At 42.7% G+C, this 16,893-nt stretch overlaps 6 non-coding genes across 6 annotated transcripts; all 6 read right to left on the bottom strand.

Moving 5' to 3' along the window:
- Positions 1-703: 703 nt before the first annotated feature.
- Positions 704-796, bottom strand: LOC127676441 (small nucleolar RNA SNORD116). Its single transcript, XR_007975919.1, has one exon. It is a non-coding gene; the product is annotated as a small nucleolar RNA SNORD116 (small nucleolar RNA).
- Positions 797-3,262: 2,466 nt separating this feature from the next.
- LOC127677032 (small nucleolar RNA SNORD116) lies at positions 3,263-3,355 on the bottom strand. The gene has a single exon (XR_007976435.1). It is a non-coding gene; the product is annotated as a small nucleolar RNA SNORD116 (small nucleolar RNA).
- A 2,475-nt stretch (positions 3,356-5,830) lies between these two features.
- On the bottom strand, positions 5,831-5,923 carry LOC127677026 (small nucleolar RNA SNORD116). The gene has a single exon (XR_007976429.1). It is a non-coding gene; the product is annotated as a small nucleolar RNA SNORD116 (small nucleolar RNA).
- Positions 5,924-8,400: 2,477 nt separating this feature from the next.
- On the bottom strand, positions 8,401-8,493 carry LOC127677025 (small nucleolar RNA SNORD116). The gene has a single exon (XR_007976428.1). It is a non-coding gene; the product is annotated as a small nucleolar RNA SNORD116 (small nucleolar RNA).
- A 2,478-nt stretch (positions 8,494-10,971) lies between these two features.
- Positions 10,972-11,064, bottom strand: LOC127677024 (small nucleolar RNA SNORD116). The gene has a single exon (XR_007976427.1). It is a non-coding gene; the product is annotated as a small nucleolar RNA SNORD116 (small nucleolar RNA).
- Positions 11,065-14,380: 3,316 nt separating this feature from the next.
- On the bottom strand, positions 14,381-14,474 carry LOC127676388 (small nucleolar RNA SNORD116). The gene has a single exon (XR_007975867.1). It is a non-coding gene; the product is annotated as a small nucleolar RNA SNORD116 (small nucleolar RNA).
- Between the last annotated feature and the right edge of the window lie 2,419 nt (positions 14,475-16,893).

The following is a 16,893-nucleotide window of genomic DNA, read 5'->3' as shown; positions in this document are numbered from 1 at the left end:
AATACAACTCTTTGAGACGCTGGTCTGCAAATCCCCTGTTTCCAGAAAGTGCAATAAAGTGCCATGCAGCCAAGGACAAGGGGGCAGTGTGTATACCTGCTGGAGACTGACAGGAGATATGTCCATCATTACTTGAATTTTACGGGCCTTTTTCTATTTCCAAGCCTGTTGCTTGGTCATTTTGCAGTCTGCAAGACAAAGGATTACAAGAGTATTCCTTAGACAACGAGAGTACACAACAGTCAAATAGAGTCTGAAATAGAGACTGCATTTGGCTATATTCACCCTGCAGTCTTTAAACCTTTGTCTCTAAGTATAGCAACACTGGATGGATAGCATTCATGTCAGAGCTTCTGAGAATCGTGAACACAATGAGAGATATGTCAAAATTCACAACCCTATTTTGGAGCGACATCTATTTCTGTTTTTGCCTCAAAATCAAGACTACAACATAGCAAAAGGCCATTTTTGGGCCCAGCATCCCTATCTTCTGGGTGCCTGACATTTCTCTCCTTACTACCAAAGTATGCAAGGCACAAGATCAAAATGAAGTGTCTTGCCCTAGACCATGTTATCAGGCAGAGGAGGCAAAGTACTTGCTAGTCGCTAGAAAGTCTAGTCAGATCCAGAGGAAGGCAAGAGCAACATAGTGGATTGGCAGCCTGTACCTGATGCCTATGGGACCTGTTAAAGCCATGGTGCTGGACCACAGATTCGATGAGAGTTGCGGTATTGGGTATTCACTCATTTTGTTCAGCTTTCCAAGGAATGTTTTATTGGGAATTATCATCGATCCAAGCACTGTGCAGTGCATAGCAAAAAGATCAGTGTCCCCTGGATGGCTTTAGTTCCAAGGAGAACATGAAACTGCTAGACCTTGCCCATACATTATCAGGATCCAACAGGCCTAAATAGTACCCGGGAGCACTCAGAGACCTGAAGCAAGCTCCATGAGTCCAAGGGACAAGGCAAGGACTGCAGCTCTGCTCCCACACCAACATTGTCCTGAGCATATTGAGTTCTTGTAATAATTCATGTGTCCTTCCCTTTTAACTCAGGTGCCCTCATGAAAGGGAGAAACAGGAAAGTAGTTCACTGCACACACAATAGGGTTCCATCACCACTCAGATTAATTTGTGGGGACATTTCCGCTGGTGTCATCCATGTTCTTTTATGGAATCAGAATGCAACCCTGGGAAGACAGCAGAGAGCACATGCTGCCATTACAGTGGCATCCAGGTAATCCAGGACTACAGACTTACTTTCTCTGTCCTCTTGGCTTTTCAGAACTCCCAGGCACCCTGGGCATTCCTGCTCTTCCCAACCTGTAGGTCTAACCCTTTCCAACTGGGAATGTTTTTTCTCATGGACCTGGCAGTGGACTTAGTATATCCTTTGCTAGAAGGTGGTTGCTGTGCCTTCAGGTCACAAAAAGTCCTAGGTGAAGATATGTGTCCTCCTGTACTTGTGTACAACACATTCCAAATGCCAGCACATCAACCTGTTCAACTAGAGACCTCCACAAGTTATCAAGGAAATGAAGGCACATATCACAGCATCAAGCAAGGAAAAATCACTAACAATGACTATCCAAATTTCCTTGGGCTATGCCAAGGGACAAAAAAGAGAAATTCCTGGAAATGATCAGAAAATGTTATTCCATTAACGTATATTTTCTAGAGGTAAATTTTTACATCAAGCTTCTAATCCTAATCTGATCTCTACAACTGTGTCATTGCATGAACAGGATTTAAATATTCTACAGGTTCAGTGTTCTAGCACATAGGGACGTGGATTTATTATGCTCTCTGTCTCTCTCTCTATTCTATCTCTCTGTCTTTGTCGGTCTCTCTCTTGGTGTGTGTGTGTGTGTGTGTGTGTGTGTGTGTGTTTCTGACTCACTCCCTAACCTTTCTCCTTCTTTCCCTATTTCTCTAATTCTCTGTCTCTTATAGACCCATTTATAGTTTTGGATTGTCATTTCTTCTCTCCATATTTGGCTTCTCTTTTTTCTCTTTTGAACGAGGTCTCTTTAATGGTACAACCATTTGTCATCTTGTCTGCAATGATCTGACATAAAGAAAAAGAGATATCAGAGCAAGCCATCACTAGCATAAACAATGGCAAGTCCCATTGGTTTTGATATAGGCCAATAAATGGTGCAATTTGACTCCAAACATCTAAGAAACAAATGTTCAGCCTGCTTTCAGAATCATTGTTTATCCTTGAAAATTCTACTGATAATATTTATCAATCGAGGGCAACATGAACTCTGGTGACCCACTGAACTTTCAATGCAATGAAATGATAGCCTTTCTATGTTCCTTTCAGAGTAAAATCAAAATCTTATATAGATAAACAGTTCTATAATCCCGGCGTCTCAAGATTTCAGAGAATCAAAAGAGAGGTGGGTAGTTCATGGACATTGGGGAGACCAGAATTCAAGGATATTCACAGTCATATTACCAAAGAGGCCTGTCATAATGTGCAAAAACAAAAGCAACATCCAAAAAAAACAAGCCAGTGCACTTATACAAGTGTTCTGTCACACCCAAGAGCCCTGAATACAAGTCTTTGAGACGCTGGTCTGCAAATCCCGTTTCCAGTAAAATGCAATAAAGTGCCATGAAGCCAAGGACAAGGGGGCAGTGTGTATACCTGCTGGAGACTGACAGGAGATATGTCCATCATTACTTGTATTTTACGGGCCTTTTTCTATTTCCAAGCCTGTTGCTTGGTCATTTTGCAGTCTGCAAGACAAAGGATTACAAGAGTATTCCTTAGACCACGAGAGTACTACACAGTCAAGTAGTGTCTGAAATATTCGACTGCATTTGGCTACATTCACCAGTCTTTAAACCATTGTCTCTAAGTATAGCAACACTGGATGGATAGCATTCATGTCAGAGCTTCTGAGAATCATGAACACAATGAGAGATATTTCAAAATTCACAACCGTTTTTTGGAGCGACATCTATTTCTGTTTTTTCCTCAAAATCAAGAATACAATATAGCAAAAGGCCATTTTTTGGCCCAGCATCCCTATCTTCTGGGTGCCTGACATTTCTCTCCTTACTACAAAACTATGCAAGGCACAAGATCAAAAGGAGATGTCTTGTCCTAGACCAGGTTATCAGGCAGAGGAGGCAAAGTACTTGCTAGTCGGTAGAAAGTCTGGTCAGATCCAGAGGAAGGCAAGAGAAACATAGTGGTTTGGCACCCTGTATCTGATGCCTATGGGACCTGCTAAAGCCATGGTGCTGGACCTCAGATTCGATGAGAGTTGCGGTATTGAGTATTCACTCATTTTGTTCAGCTTTCCAAGGAATGTTTTATTAGGAATCATCATCGATCCAAGCACTCTGTAGTGCATAGCAAAAAGAGGATCAGTTTCCCCTGGATGGCTTTGGTCCCAGGAAGAACATGAAACTGCTAGACCTTGCCCATACATTATCAGGATCCAACTGGCCAAAATAGAACCCGGGAGCATTCAGAGACCTGAAGCAAGCTCCATGTCTCCAAGGGACAAGGCAAGGTCTGCAGCTCTGCTCCCACACCAACATTGTCCTGAGAATATTGAGTTCTTGTAATAATTCATGTGTCCTTACCTTTTAACTCAGGTGCCCTCATGAAAGGGAGCAGCAGGAAAGCAGTTCACTGCAAACACAATAGGGTTCCATCACCACTCAGATTAATCTGTGGGGACATTTCCGCTGGGTGTCATCCATATTCTATGATGGAATCAGAATGCAACCCTGGGAAGACAGCACAGAGCACATGCTGCCATTTCAGTGGGATACAGGTAATCCAGGAATACCGACTGGCTTTCTCTGTCCTCTTGGCTAGTCAGAACTCCCAGGCACCCTGGGTACTCCTGCTCTTCCCAACCTGTAGGTCTAACCCTTTCCAACTCGGAATGTTTTCCCTCTCGGACCTGGCCGTGGACATAGTATATCCTTTGCTAGCAGGTGGTTGCTGGGCCTTCAACTCACAAAAAGTCCTCGGTGAAGATATGTGCGCTCCTGTACGTGTACCCAACACATTCCAAAATGCCAGCACATCAACCTGTTCAACTAGAGACCTCTACAAAGTTATCAAGGAATTGAAGGCACATATCACAGCATCAAGCAAGGAAAAATCACTAACAATGACTATCCAAATTTCCTTGGGCTATGCCAAGGGACAAAAAAGAGACATTCCTGGAAATGATCAGAAAATGTTATTCCATTAATGTATATTTCCTAGAGGTGAATTTATTACATCAAGATTCTAATCCTAATATCATCTCTACAACTGTGTCATTGCAACAACAAGATTTAAATATTCTACAGGTTCAGTGTTCCAGCTCATAGGGACATGGATTTTTTATGCTCTCTTTCCTCTCTCACTTCTCTATCTCTCTATCTGTCTTTGTCGATCTCTCTCTTGTTGTTTGTGTGTGTGTGTGTGTGTGTCTGACTCACTTCCTACCCTTTTTTCTTCTCTCCCTATTTCTCTAATTCTCTGTCTCGTATAGACCCATTTATAGTTGTGGATTGTAATTTCTTCTCTCCATATTTGGCTTCTCTTTTTTCCCTTTTGATCGAGGTCTCTTTAATGGTACCACCATTTGTCATCATGTCTGCAATGATCTGACATAAAGAAAAAGAGATATCAGAGCAAGCCATCACTAGCATAAAGAATGGCAAGTCCCATTGGTTTTGATATAGGCCAATAAATGGTGCGATTTGACTCCAAACATCTAAGAAACAAATGTTCAGCCTGCTTTCAGAATCACTGTTTATCCTTGAAAATTCCACTGATAATAGTTATCAATCCAGGGTAACATGAACTCTGGTGACCCACTGAACATTCAATGCAATGAAATGCTAGCCTTTCTATGATTCCTTTCAGAGTAAATTCAAAATCTCATATAGATAAACAGTTCTATAATCCTGGCGTCTCAAGATTTGAGAGAATCGACAGAGAGGTGGGTAGTTCATGGACATTGGGGAGACCAGAATTCAAGGATATTCACAGTCATATTGCCAAAGAGGCCTGTCATAATGTGCAAAAACAAAAGCAACATCCAAAAAAACAAGCCAATGCACTTATACAAGTGTTCTGTCACACCCAAGAGCCCTGAATACAAGTCTTTGAGACGCTGGTCTGCAAATCCCCTGTTTCCAGTAAAATGCAATAAAGTGACATGAAGCCAAGGACAAGGGGGCAGTGTGTTTACCTCCTGGAGACTGACAGGAGATATGCACATCATTACTTGAATTTTCCGGGCCTTTTTCTATTTCCAAGCCTGTTGCTTGGTCATTTTGCAGTATGCAAGACAAAGGATTACAAGAGTATTCCTTAGACCACGAGAGTACTCAACAGTCAAATAGTGTCTGAAATATTCTACTGCATTTGGCTACATTCACCCTCCAGTCTTTAAACCTTTGTCTCTAAGTATAGCAACACTGGATGGATAGCCTTTCATGTCAGAGCTTCTGAGAATTGGGAACACAAAGAGAGATATTTCAAAATTCACAACCCTATTTTGGAGCGACAACTATTTCTGTTTTTGCCTCAAAATCAAGAATACATTATAGCAAAAGGGCATTTTTGGGCCCAGCATCCCTATCTTCTGGGTGCCTGACATTTCTCTCCTTACTACAAAACTATGCAAGGCGCAAGATAAAGATGAAGTGTCTTGTCCTAGAACATGTTATCAGGCAGAGGAGGCAAAGTACTTGCTAGTCGCTAGAAAGTCTAGTCAGATCCAGAGGAATGCAAGAGCAGCATAGTAGATTGGCAGCCTGTATCTGATGCCTATGGGACCTGTTAAAGCCATGGTGCTGGACCTCAGATTCGATGAGAGTTGCGGTATTGAGTATTCACTCATTTTGTTCAGCTTTCCAAGGAATGTTTTATTGGGAATCATCATCGATCCAAGCACTCTGCAGTGCATAGCAAAAAGAGGAGCTGTGTCCCCTGCATGGCTTTTATCCCAGGGAGAACAAGAAACTGCTAGACCTTGCCCATACATTATCAGGATCCAACCGGCCAAAATAGAACCCGGGAGCATTCAGAGACCTGAAGCAAGCTCCATGTCTAAAAGGGACAAGGCAAGGACTGCAGCTCTGCTCCCACACCAACATTGTCCTGAGAACATTGAGTTCTAGTAATAATTCATGCGTCCTTACCTTTTAACTCAGGTGCCCTCATGAAAGGGAGCAACAGGAAAGCAGTTCACTGCAAACACAATAGGGTTCCATCACCACTCAGATTAATCTGTTGGGACATTTCCGCTGGGTGTCATCCATATTCTATGATGGAATCAGAATGCAACCCTGGGAAGACAGCACAGAGCACATGCTGCCATTTCAGTGGGATCCAGGTAATCCAGGACTACCGACTGGCTTTCTCTGTCCTCTTGGCTAGTCGGAACTCCCAGGCACCCTGGGTACTCCTGCTCTTCCCAACCTGTAGGTCTAAGCCTTTCCAACCTGGAATGTTATGCCTCTCAGACCTGGCCGTGGACATAGTATATCCTTTGCTAGCAGGTGGTTGCTGGGCCTTCAGCTCACAAAAAGTCCTCGGTGAAGATATGTGTGCTCCTGTACGTGTACACAACACATTCCAAAATGCCAGCACATCAACCTGTTCAACTAGAGACCTCTACAAAGTTATCAAGGAATTGAAGGCACATATCACAGCATCAAGCAAGGAAAAATCACTAACAATGACTATCCAAATTTCCTTGGGCTATGCCAAGGGACAAAAAAGAGACATTCCTGGAAATGATCAGAAAATGTTATTCCATTAATGTATATTTCCTAGCGGTGAATTTATTACATCAAGCTTCTAATCCTAATATGATCTCTACAACTGTGTCATTGCAACAACAAGATTTAAATATTCTACAGGTTCAGTGTTCCAGCTCATAGGGACGTGGATTTTTTATGCTCTCTTTCCTCTCTCACTTCTCTATCTCTCTATCTGTCTTTGTCGATCTCTCTCTTGTTGTTTGTGTGTGTGTGTGTGTGTGTCTGACTCACTTCCTATCCTTTTTTCTTCTCTCCCTATTTCTCTAATTCTCTGTCTCGTATAGACCCATTTATAGTTGTGGATTGTCATTTCTTCTCTCCATATTTGGCTTCTCTTTCTTCTCTTTTGAACGAGGTCTCTTTAATGGTACCACCATTTGTCATCTCGTCTACAATGATCTGACATAAAGAAAAAGAGATATCAGAGCAAGCCATCACTAGCATAAACACTGGCAAGTCCCATTGGTTTTGATATAGGCCAATAAATGGTGCGATTTGACTCCAAACATCTAAGAAATAAATGTTCAGTCTGCTTTCAGAATCATTGTTTATCCTTGAAAATTCCACTGATAATAGTTATCAATCGAGGGCAACATGAACTCTGGTGACCCACAGAACATTCAATGCAAGGAAATGCTAGCCTTTCTATGATTCCTTTCACAGTAAAATCAAAATCTCATATAGATAAACAGTTCTATAATCCCGGCGTCTCAAGATTTGAGAGAATTGACAGAGAGGTGGGTAGTTCATAGACATTGGGGAGACCAGAATTCATGGATACACACAGTCATATTGCCAAAGAGGCCTGTCATGTCATAATGTGCAAAAACAAAAGCAACATCCAAAAAAACAAGCCAATGCACTTATACAAGTGTTCTGTCACACCCAAGAGCCCTGAATACAAGTCTTTGAGACACTGGTCTGCAAATCCCGTTTCCAGTAAAATGCAATAAAGTGCCATGAAGCCAAGGAAAAGGGGGCAGTGTGTATACCTGCTGGAGACTGACAGGAGATATGCACATCATTACTTGAATTTTACGGGTCTTTTTCTATTTCCAAGCCTGTTGCTTGGTCATTTTGCAGTCTGCAAGACAAAGGATTACAAGAGTATTTCTTAGACCACGAGAGTACTCAACAGTCAAATAGTGTCTGAAATATTCTACTGCATTTGGCTACATTCACTCTCCAGTCTTTAAACCTTTGTCTCTAAGTATAGCAACACTGGATGGATAGCATTCATGTCAGAGCTTCTGAGAATTGGGAACACAAAGAGAGATATTTCAAAATTCACAACCCTATTTTGGAGCGACATCTATTTCTGTTTTTGCCTCAAAATCAAGAATACAATATAGCAAAAGGGCATTTTTGGGCCCAGCATCCCTATCTTCTGGGTGCCTGACATTTCTCTCCTTACTACAAAACTATGCAAGGCACAAGATAAAGATGAGGTGTCTTGTCCTAGACCATGTTATCAGGCAGAGAAGGCAAAGTACTTGCTAGTTGCTAGAAAGTCTAGTCAGATCCAGAGGAAGGCAAGAGCAACATATTGGATTGGCAGCCTGTATCTGATGCCTATGGGACCTGCTAAAGCCATGGTGCTGGACCTCAGATTCGATGAGAGTTGCGGTATTGAGTATTCACTCATTTTGTTCAGCTTTCCAAGGAATGTTTTATTGGGAATCATCATCGATCCAAGTCCTCTGTAGTGCATAGCAAAAAGAGGATCAGTGTCCCCTGGATGGCTTTGGTCCCAGGAAGAACAAGAAACTGCTAGACCTTGCCTATACATTATCAGGATCCAACCGGCCAAAATAGAACCCGGGAGCATTCAGAGACCTGTAGCAAGCTCCATGTGTCCAAGGGACAAGGCAAGGTCTGCAACTCTGCTCCCACACAAACATTGTCATGAGAATATTGAGTTCTTGTAATAATTCATGTGTCCTTACCTTTTAACTCAGGTGCCCCCATGAAAGGGAGCAACAGGAAAGCAGTTCACTGCAAACACAATAGGGTTCCATCACCACTCAGATTAATCTGTGGGGACATTTCCGCTGGGTGTCATCCATATTCTATGATGGAATCAGAATGCAACCCGGGGAAGACAGCACAGAGCACATGCTGCCATTTCAGTGGGATCCAGGTAATCCAGGAATACCGACTGGCTTTCTCTGTCCTCTTGGCTAGTCAGAACTCCCAGGCACCCTGGGTACTCCTTCTCTTCCCAACCTGTAGGTCTAACCCTTTCCAACTCGGAATGTTTTTCCTCTCGGACCTGGCCGTGGACATAGTATATCCTTTGCTAGCAGGTGGTTGCTGGGCCTTCAGCTCACAAAAAGTCCTAGGTGAAGATATGTGCGCTCCTGTACGTGTACCCAACACATTCCAAAATGCCAGCACATCAACCTGTTCAACTAGAGACCTCTACAAAGTTATCAAGGAATTAAAGGCACATATCACAGCATCAAGCAAGGAAAAATCACTAACAATGACTATCCAAATTTCCTTGTGCTATGCCAAGGGACAAAAAAGAGACATTCCTGGAAATGATCAGAAAATGTTATTCCATTAATGTATATTTTCTAGAGGTGAATTTATTACATCAAGATTCTAATCCTAATATGATCTCTACAACTGTGTCATTGCAACAACAAGATTTAAATATTCTACAGGTTCAGTGTTCCAGCTCATAGGGACGTGGATTTTTTATGCTCTCTTTCCTCTCTCACTTCTCTATCTGTCTATCTGTCTTTGTCGATCTCTCTCTTGTTGTTTGTGTGTGTGTGTGTGTGTGTGTGTGTGTGTGTGTGTGTCTGACTCACTTCCTACCCTTTTTTCTTCTCTCCCTATTTCTCTAATTCTCTGTCTCATAAAGACCCATTTATAGTTGTGGATTGTAATTTCTTCTCTCCATATTTGGCTTCTCTTTCTTCTCTTTTGAACGAGGTCTCTTTAATGGTACCACCAATTGTCATCTTGTCTGCAATGATCTGACATAAAGAAAAAGAGATATCAGAGCAAGCCATCACTAGCATAAACAATGGCAAGTCCCATTGGTTTTGATATAGGCCAATAAATGGTGTGATTTGACTCCAAAAATGTTCAGTCTGCTTTCAGAATCATTGTTTATCCTTGAAAATTCCACTAGTAATAGTTATCAATCGAGGGCAACATGAACTCTGGTGACCCACTGAACATTCAATGCAATGAAATGCTAGCCTTTCTATGATTCCTTTCAGAGTAAAATAAAAATCTCATATAGATAAACAGTTCTATAATCCTGGCGTCTCAAGATTTGAGAGAATCGACAGAGAGGTGGGTAGTTCATGGACATTGGGGAGACCAGAATTCAAGGATATTCACAGTCATGTTGCCAAAGAGGCCTGTCATAATGTGCAAAAACAAAAGCAACATCCAAAAAAACAAGCCAATGCACTTATACAAGTGTTCTGTCACACCCAAGAGCCCTGAATACAAGTCTTTGAGACACTGGTCTGCAAATCCCCTGTTTCCAGTAAAATGCAATAAAGTGACATGAAGCCAAGGACAAGGGGGCAGTGTGTATACCTCCTGGAGACTGACAGGAGATATGCACATCATTACTTGAATTTTCCGGGCCTTTTTCTATTTCCACGCCTGTTGCTTGGTCATTTTGCAGTCTGCAAGACAAAGGATTATAAGAGTATTCCTTAGACCACGAGAGTACTCAACAGTCAAATAGTGTCTGAAATATTCTACTGCATTTGGCTACATTCACCCTCCAGTCTTTAAACCTTTGTCTCTAAGTATAGCAACACTGGATGGATAGCATTCATGTCAGAGCTTCTGAGAATTGGGAACACAAAGAGAGATATTTCAAAATTCACAACCCTATTTTGGAGGACAACTATTTCTGTTTTTGCCTCAAAATCAAGAATACAATATAGCAAAAGGGCATTATTGGACCCAGCATCCCTATCTTCTGGGTGCCTGACATTTCTCTCCTTACTACAAAACTATGCAAAGCACAAGATAAAGATGAGGTGTCTTGTCCTAGAACATGTTATCAGGCAGAGGAGGCAAAGTACTTACTAGTCGCTAGAAAGTCTAGTCAGATCCAGAGGAAGGCAAGACCAGCATAGTAGATTGGCAGCCTGTATCTGATGCCTATGGGACCTGCTAAAGCCATGGTGCTGGACCTCAGATTCGATGAGAGTTGCGGTATTGAGTATTCACTCATTTTGTTCAGCTTTCCAAGGAATGTTTTATTGGGAATCATCATCGATCCAAGCACTCTGCAGTGCATAGCAAAAAGAGGATCAGTGTCCCCTGCAAGGCTTTGGTCCCAGGGAGAACAAGAAACTGCTAGACCTTGCCCATACATTATCAGGATCCAACCAGCCAAAATAGAACCCGGGAGCATTCAGAGACCTGAAGCAAGCTCCATGTCTCCAAAGGACAAGGCAAGGACTGCAGCTCTGCTCCCACACAAACATTGTCCTGAGAACATTGAGTTCTAGTAATAATTCATGCGTCCTTACCTTTTAACTCAGGTGCCCTCATGAAAGGGAGCAACAGGAAAGCAGTTCACTGCAAACACAATAGGGTTCCATCACCACTCAGATTAATCTGTGGGAACATTTCCGCTGGGTGTCATCCATATTCTGTGATGGATTCAGAATGCAACCCTGGGAAGACAGCACAGAGCACATGCTGCCATTTCAGTGGGATCCAGGTAATCCAGGACTACCGACTGACTTTCTCTGTCCTCTTGGCTAGTCAGAACTCCCAGGCACCCTGGGTATTCCTGCTCTGCCCAACCTGTAGGTCTAACCCTTTCCAACTCGGAATGTTTTTCCTCTCGGACCTGGCCGTGGACATAGTATATCCTTTGCTAGCAGGTGGTTGCTGGGCCTTCAGCTCACAAAAAGTCCTAGGTGAAGATATGTGTGCTCCTGTACGTGTACCCAACACATTCCAAAATGCCAGCACATCAACCTGTTCAACTAGAGACCTCTACAAAGTTATCAAGGAATTGAAGGCACATATCACAGCATCAAGCAAGGAAAAATCACTAACAATGACTATCCAAATTTCCTTGGGCTATGCCAAGGGACAAAAAAGGGACATTCCTGGAAATGATCAGAAAATGTTATTCCATTAATGTATATTTCCTAGAGGTGAATTTATTACATCAAGATTCTAATCCTAATATCATCTCTACAACTGTGTCATTGCAACAACAAGATTTAAATATTCTACAGGTTCAGTGTTCCAGCTCATAGGGACGTGGATTTTTTATGCTCTCTTTCCTCTCTCACTTCTCTATCTCTCTATCTATCTTTGTCGATCTCTCTCTTGTTGTTTGTGTGTGTGTGTGTGTGTGTGTCTGACTCACTTCCTACCCTTTTTTCTTCTCTCCCTATTTCTCTAATTCTCTGTCTCGTATAGACCCAATTATAGTTGTGGATTGTCATTTCTTCTCTCCATATTTGGCTTCTCTTTCTTCTTTTTTGAACGAGGTCTCTTTAATGGTACCACCATTTGTCAACTTGTCTGCAATGATCTGACATAAAGAAAAAGAGATATCAGAGCAAGCCATCACTAGCATAAACACTGGCAAGTCCCATTGGTTTTGATATAGGCCAATAAATGGTGCGATTTGACTCCAAACATCTAAAAAACAAATGCTCAGTCTGCTTTCAGAATCATTCTTTATCCTTGAAAATTCCACTGATAATAGTTATCAATCGAGGGCAACATGAACTCTGGTGACCCACTGAACATTCAATGCAAGGAAATGCTAGCCTTTCTATGATTCCTTTCACAGTAAAATCAAAATCTCATATAGATAAACAGTTCTATAATCCCGGCGTCTCAAGATTTGAGAGAATTGACAGAGAGGTGGGTAGTTCATTGACATTGGGGAGACCAGAATTCAAGGATACTCACAGTCATATTGCCAAAGAGGCCTGTCATGTCATGATGTGCAAAAACAAAAGCAACATCCAAAAAAACAAGCCAATACACTTATACAAGTGTTCTGTCACACCCAAGAGCCCTGAATACAAGTCTTTGAGACGCAGGTCTGCAAATCCCCTGTTTCCAGTAAAATGCAATAAAGTGACATGTAGCCAAGGACAAGGGGGCAGTGTGTATACCTGCTGGAGACTGACAGGAGATATGCACATCATTACTTGAATTTTACGGGCCTTTTTCTATTTCCAAGCCTGTTGCTTGGTCATTTTGCAGTCTGCAAGACAAAGGATTACAAGAGTATTACTTAGACCACGAGAGTACTCAACAGTCAAATAGTGTCTGAAATATTCTACTGCATTTGGCTACATTCACTCTCCAGTCTTTAATCCTTTGTCTCTAAGTATAGCAGCACTGGATGGATAGCATTCATGTCAGAGCTTCTGAGAATTGGGAGCACAAAGAGAGATATTTCAAAATTCACAACCCTATTTTGGAGGGACAACTATTTCTGTTTTTGCCTCAAAATCAAGAATACAATATAGCAAAAGGGCATTTTTGGGCCCAGCATCCCTATCTTCTGGGTGCCTGACATTTCTCTCCTTACTACAAAACAATGCAAGGCACAAGATAAAAAGGAGGTGTCTTGTCCTTGAACATGTTATCAGGCAGAGGAGGCAAAGTACTTGCTAGTCGCTAGAAAGTCTAGTGAGATCCAGAGGAAGGCAAGAGCAACATAGTGGATTGGCAGCCTGTATCTGATGCCTATGGGACCTGCTAAAGCCATGGTGCAGGACCTCAGATTCGATGAGAGTTGCGGAATTGAGTATTCACTCAATGTGGAAAGATATCAAGGGATATCTCAAACACACGATTTAACGGATATCTCCACCACACTATTTAAGACAAATGCATTCATTAAATGTGTAGGTTCCTGCCCAATCTCCCTCCACACATCAATTTCAGTCACAGGTCTGCAAATCTCATGCTTTGACTTGAGTCCACCAACGGCTCATGAATCCAGGGACATAAGGAATTGTGTCAATCAGGTGGAACCTTACAGGAGGCATGTCTAGCATCATCTCTAATTGATCAACCTTGCTCTATTTCTAAGCTATTTGCAGGGGAATCTTGCAGACTTCAGGCCACAAAGTCCCCTCTTGTCCACTTTAATCTTCCACAGTCTATAAAAGTGCCCAAGTTATGCTACTCAATCAGGCTACACTTCTCCAGCAGCCTTCACTCCATTGTCTCTCTGACTGGCAACACAAGTGTGTTATCATTCATGTCAGCATTTCAGAAAAGCCTCAAAACCATATGAAGAGCCAAACTTTGGTGCCAAACCTATTCCTTCTGCTTCAAATTCCAGTGTCCTTTAGGGCTGCACAACACTCCTTGAGCAAGCGGCTCTACCTTCTAAGTCCCTGCCAAGAATGTCATCAAAAGCTACGGGAGCAAGCCACAAGTACAAAAGGGCTTGCCATGGCCTCGGCCATGGTTTCCTGAGGAGTAGGACAAGCACATACCCATTTTTAGTGTGTCTGGCTAAAGCCCGAGGAAGCAAGGCCAAAGGGGTGCTTCGCCTGCCTGTTTCTGATGCCCATAGGACCTGGAGGACCCCAGGTGCCGGACCTCAGTTTCGATGAGAGTTGCGGTACTGAGTTTTCACTCATTTTGTTCAGCTTTTCCAAGGAATGTTTGATTGGGAATCAACATCGATCCAAGCACTCTGCAGTGTCTTTCACAAAGACCTTGTGGGTACTCTGGAGTGCTTGGGTGTTGGGAGAACAAGGAACTGCCGGCCATTGCCCATTCATTTCTAGGGATCAATCAATCGGCCTAAGCTCCAAACAAGGGAGAACCAGAGGCCCTAATCCTGCTTCGTGTCCCTAAAGCACAGGGCACAAACCATACAGTTCCTCACAGCTCTACCAAGACATGAGCACATTGAGTTCCTGGAGCAAATTCATGTGTTCCTTACCTTTTCTCTAAGGTACCCTTGAGCAAGGCAGCAACAGTTAGCCAGTTCATCGGATGATCAGTGCGGTGCCATGACCAGTCAACCAATGTTGGTGTGTTCATTTCTTCTGAGTTTCACCACGGGCCCTTGCTTGAAAGGAATGCCACCCTGTGAAGACAGCAAGAGCACATGCCGCCATTTTAGTGGGACCCATGCAAAGCAAGAATGAAGATGAGCTTACTGAGTCCTTTGGGCTTGTCAGATTTTACAGACACCCATAACACTCCTGCTCTTGTCAACCTGTAGGCTTCCTCCATACACATAGGGGCTATGTGTCCACTCTGACCTCGGCTGGGGACATAGCACCCCCTTTGTTATCAAGTGCTTGCTGGGCCTTCACCTCCATCCAAGGCCTTAAGGATGAAATGTGAGCTGCTCCACTGATGAACCGCAAATTCCAAGATGACCTGAACTCCAACCTACTCGACAACAGTTCTCTACTATATTAACAAGAAATTTAGGGCACATGATACAGCATGTAGCAAGAAAATTGCACTAACATGGGCAATCACAATTCTGCTTCAGTATAAAAGGTGAGAATGTGGATTCGGCTCTGGGGAAGTTCACCACAAATATGTCCTTTCAGGGATGTCGATCTGGTCCACATAAGTATCTTCCATCATGGCTCTTATCCTACTCTGACTTCTTCAACTGGCTACTGGAACGAGGCAGAAATCAAACAAGTAAACTGATTCTGCTTTCAAGCTCATAAGTAGCAGACTTTACTGGCCATGGAACAACATATCTCTCTGAATCTCTGTATCTCTCTCTTAATATTTTTCTCTACCTCTCTCTCCGTCTTTGTCTCTGTCTCTTGGTGTGTGTATGTTATGAGTGTGTGTGTATAGAGCGGCGTATGTGGGGGTTTGTGGGGGGGGTTGTCTGTGTTTCTTTGTGTGTGTTTCTGTGTGGCTCTCTCACTTTCCTTGATAAGCTCTCAGTGGTGGTTTCATGCCTCTTTGGCCCATCTTTTGTCTTCTCTTTTGTCTCTTGTGAATAGTTCTTCTTTCATGGGACCACCTTAGTTTATCTGCTATGCAATAATTTTTCCTTGTTGAAAAGAATTATCATGACAAACCCCGCTGTTGCACCAACAGAGGCATGCCACATTGGGACTTAGATCCTCTAATCCATGGTGCAAATTGACTCATGGCCATAAATTTAATCAACTATGCAACCTCCATTTAAAAATTCCAGTTTTTCTTTGAAAGTGCCAATGAACATTGGTCTCAAGCTAGGTTTCGAGGATATCCTGAGACACATTGAGCATTTCCTCCTATGAACAGCTAGCAATTGGCTTTAAGGTAGATTTAAATCACTATCTCAGAAAATATAATAGTACCATGATCCATGAGTTTGTAGTTTTGAAGGAAGATCGTTCTGGTATTTTCTCATAAGCCTACCATTGTGAGCAGATCTCAAGGATCTGTAACTTTGACATTGTGAAGAAGGCCTGGAACAATGTGGAAAGATATCAAGGGATATCTCAAACACACGATTTAACGGATATCTCCAGCACACTATTTAAGACAAATGCATTCATTAAATGTGGAGGGTCATGCCCAATCTCCCTCCACACATCAATTTCAGTCACAGGTCTGCAAATCTCATGCTTTGACTTGAGTCCACCAACGGCTCATGAATCCAGGGACATAAGGAATTGTGTCAATCAGGTGGAAACTTACAGGAGACATGTCTAGCATCATCTCTAATTGATCAACCTTGCTCTATTTCTAAGCTATTTGCGTGGGAATCTTGCAGACTTCGGGCCACAAAGTCCCCTCTTGTCCACTTTAATCTTCCAGAGTCTATAAAAGTGCCCAAGCTATGCTACTGAATCAGGCTACACTTCTCCTGCAGCCTGCACTCCATTGTCTCTCTGCCTGGCAACACAAGTGTATTATCATTCATGTCAGCATTTCAGAAAAGCCTCAAACCCATATGAAGAGCCAAACTTTGCTGCCAAACCTATTCCTTCTGCTTCAAATTCCAGTGTCCTTTAGGGCTGCACAACACTCCTTGAGCAAGCGGCTCTACCTTCTAAGTCCCTGCCAAGAATGTCATCAAAAGCTACAGGAGCAAGCCACAAGAACAAAAGGGCCTGCCATGGCCTCGGCCATG

This window comes from Apodemus sylvaticus, chromosome 1 (genome assembly GCF_947179515.1).
Source record: "Apodemus sylvaticus chromosome 1, mApoSyl1.1, whole genome shotgun sequence".
NCBI lineage: Eukaryota > Metazoa > Chordata > Mammalia > Rodentia > Muridae > Apodemus > Apodemus sylvaticus.
Note: the sequence above shows the minus strand (reverse complement) of the source record. Positions and strands in the feature narration are given on the sequence as shown.